Below are 3,294 nucleotides of genomic sequence, written 5' to 3'. Positions count from 1 at the left end.
GGGCAGAAATAGGTCCATCACCTGATGCCCTGTTATCGTAACCTTGGCAGTTGCTGCTGCTGCTGCTGCTGCTAAGTCACTTCAGTCGTGTCCGACTCTGTGCGACTCCATGGACTGCAGCCTACCAGGCTTCTCCGTCCCTGGGATTCTCCAGGCAAGAACACTGGAGTGGGTTGCCATTTCATTCTCCAATGCTTGAAAATGGAAAGTGAAAGTGAGGTCGCTCAGTCGTGTCTGACTCTTAGCGACCCCATGGACTGCAGCCTACCAGGCTCCTCCATCCATGGGATTTTCCGGGCAACAGTACTGGAGTGGGGTGCCATTGCCTTCTCCTGGCAGTTGTCAAGGGACTAATTCAGAAAAGAGGTGACCCAGCCCAGGTGATGGGCTTGTCCTTCCCACAGTTAGCTCTGAAGAGGCACTGAACCTTGTCCCCAACCCCACCCACATCTGGCATCTGCTTCTTCCAACCCTCACTTTCTTCTACCCCTGAAGAGAGCTACAGGGTTACAAAAGGACAGGAGCGCTGGCCAGGATACACGAAAAGAAAAGCTAGGCTCTGGACCTGGCTCTGTTACTGACATGCTGTTCGATACTGGGGAAGACCATAGCTCTCTCAGTCCTTGCACATCCCACGAGCACAGTGAGGGACTTGGACTTTGTATCGCAAGACCTCTCTAAACCCTAGTGATCCATAGGTCTGTTTGCAGCAAAATTCCAAGCTGAAATGAAGAGAGATCATGCTATAGGGGTCTCGAGTTTTTATTTTCAGGGACAGATGTTTCCACTGGATCTGGTTTTATGTTTTCTTCCATGTGGTTAACCAGTTGTCTCTGCCCACTTTGGAGAAGTCTGTCCTCTCCCCACTGGTTTGTCAGGCTACCTGTTGTTATGCATCGAAACTAATTTCCCTGCTCTTTCATTCCCTTGGTTCACTTGGCTATTGCTGCGACACCACATTATCTTACTGTTACTTTAACGTAAGTCTCAGTATCAGGTAGCGCGAGTCTCCCATCTTGGTCTTCAAAGTTACCTTGGCTATTGTTGACCTTTTGTTCTCCCTCATAAGTACTGGAATTAACACCATTGTGATTTTGATTGGAAGTGTGTTGCAATTAGAGGTTTGCTAAGAATTCACACGTATATGACATGGAAGCCTCCTGCCCATAGTAGCTCCTTTGAGAAGCAATGGAACCTGGCCTGGACCCCAGAGTCAGACCTGGGACAGACTCCTAGCACTGTGACGAGCAGACAACCCACTTCATGTCTCCGAGTCTCAGTTTCCTCAACTGTAAAACAGCATTGATAACAGTGCCTACTTCAGGGGTGCTCATAAAGATTAAATGAGACAATACATAGGAAGCACTTGGCACAGTGCTGAGCATACAGTAGGTGCTCAATAAGCAGAACCTGCTGCTGGTAATGATTTCCCCTTCTGTGCCTCTCACCAAAACTGGTATCTGCCTCCTGGGTATTATTTTGCCAAGGAAACCCCCGGTCTTGGAAAAAGTCGTGACTCAGGGGATTGATGACACATGCAGTTTCCTGAAAGCTCCCCATATCTTCCCCCGTGCTGTCCCATGAACTCAGGATCCAGGGTTGCACTCCTCCGTTGCGCTCAGTGAGACATTGCGGGTGGCAGTTGGAGTAGGGCAGGGGAGGGCAGCAGGGGTCCAAGCCCCTGCAGGGGCCACAGTTCTAGACCAGATTGAGAGGGAACTAACCTACTGAAGCCCCTAGCTACTGGCCCAACGCAGATGGAAAGGACAGACAGAAAGGGGGAGACGGCTGAGATGACAGATGAAATGGAAGTAGACAAGGATGGCATCTTGAATGAGGATGGGCAGACAAAGCCAGAAGCTCTTCTGAGGTCATCCCATCATGTTCCTGCCCTGCCCCTCAAGCTCATGGGTGCCCTAAGCCTTCAGATCATTTAGGAGTGGGTTGAAGATGGCTATGCTCACATAAGGTCTTCCTAGGGACAGACACTAACCTATCTTCCACCACCTGCTTCCCCTCCCCAGTGAGCCAGAAGATGGGCTGTGAGAGCCTCCAGAGAAGGATGGATGGAAAGGGTGTGTGTGGATACTCACCAGGAAGATGGAGGGCTCCGTCCCCAGTTAATAACAGCAGCAGCAGCAAAAGCCACTGTCCGCCCATCGTTCTGCTGGTTGATAGTCCCGGAGGTCACTGGCAAGGAGTCCTGGTCCAAACCGAGGCACAGACAGCAGCCCCAAGACAGCGAGGAACTGCTGGCTCTGGTGTCACCTCCCACCTGCCTGCTCAGTGTTCCACCCCTGCCCTGGTGGTCCAGACTCCTTCCCAGCAGGCCCCAGGGGGCTTTTCAGGGCTGGCAGCCATGCCGATGGGAGGGAATGAAGGGTGGAGTTTCCCATCAGCTGCAATCAGTGGGCCTCTGGGGATTCCCATTCCAACTGGTGACTGTCCCCAAGGCCCCTAATTGTCAGGGTACGCTGAACAGCCGGCAGAACTCGAGGCCTTGCAGCCTTTCTCTCACATAACAGCAGGGAACCTGAGTCTCAGTCACATGGCTGATCTCATCAGACTCCCAGCTCCAGGGAGTTGATCTCCGGCCACTTGATTTTAGAGCTGGCGTTCAATCTTACCCTCTCCCGATTGCACCGATGGGCAAAATGAGGCCTGGTGACTTGCCCAAGAATGAGAATCCATCAGGGCAGCTCTTGATAGTGTCCACCCGTGCCACAGCTTCGTCAGACTGCATTGCCTGGCTCAGGGACCTGCTGTGGCTCTCAGTGGTCTTACTGTGAAGGCCCCAAAGAGGTCTCACAGGTCCCAAGTTCTCTACCAGACTTCATTCACCTGACCCTCAAATTCTTCCTGCTGCCTTCCAGGAGGCTTCCATGCTCTTCTCCAGAGAGCCTGCCAGGACTCACATTTCATTCTCCATTGACCCAGGATGGAGTTTCCTGTACCTGCATGATTTGGTCAATGGTGACCCCACAAGACTAGAGCTCTCCAGAATGAGGACCAGTGTTTTATACCTTCAGACAGAGAGAGAGGGTAGGTGTTTCCATCAGTGAGGCACTCCCAACCCTGAAGACCAGACTTTCACCCCCCAAATTTAGGACCCTAATGCAGGAATTATCTCTCTACCATTAAGTCAAAATTTTTCAGGCTGTAGATTCTCTCTCCCATTAGACTGGAAGCTCTGGGGGACAGTCAGTTACTCCCCCGTCTGGCAAAAGAAGCTTTTGAGGGGGAAGGCTGCCTCCAGAGGTTTGGAGGTCTACCAGTCAGACACATTGATCCCAA

The sequence above is a fragment of the Bos mutus genome, chromosome 2, assembly GCF_027580195.1.
Source record: "Bos mutus isolate GX-2022 chromosome 2, NWIPB_WYAK_1.1, whole genome shotgun sequence".
In the NCBI taxonomy this organism is placed as follows: Eukaryota; Metazoa; Chordata; class Mammalia; order Artiodactyla; family Bovidae; genus Bos; species Bos mutus.
Note: the sequence above shows the minus strand (reverse complement) of the source record.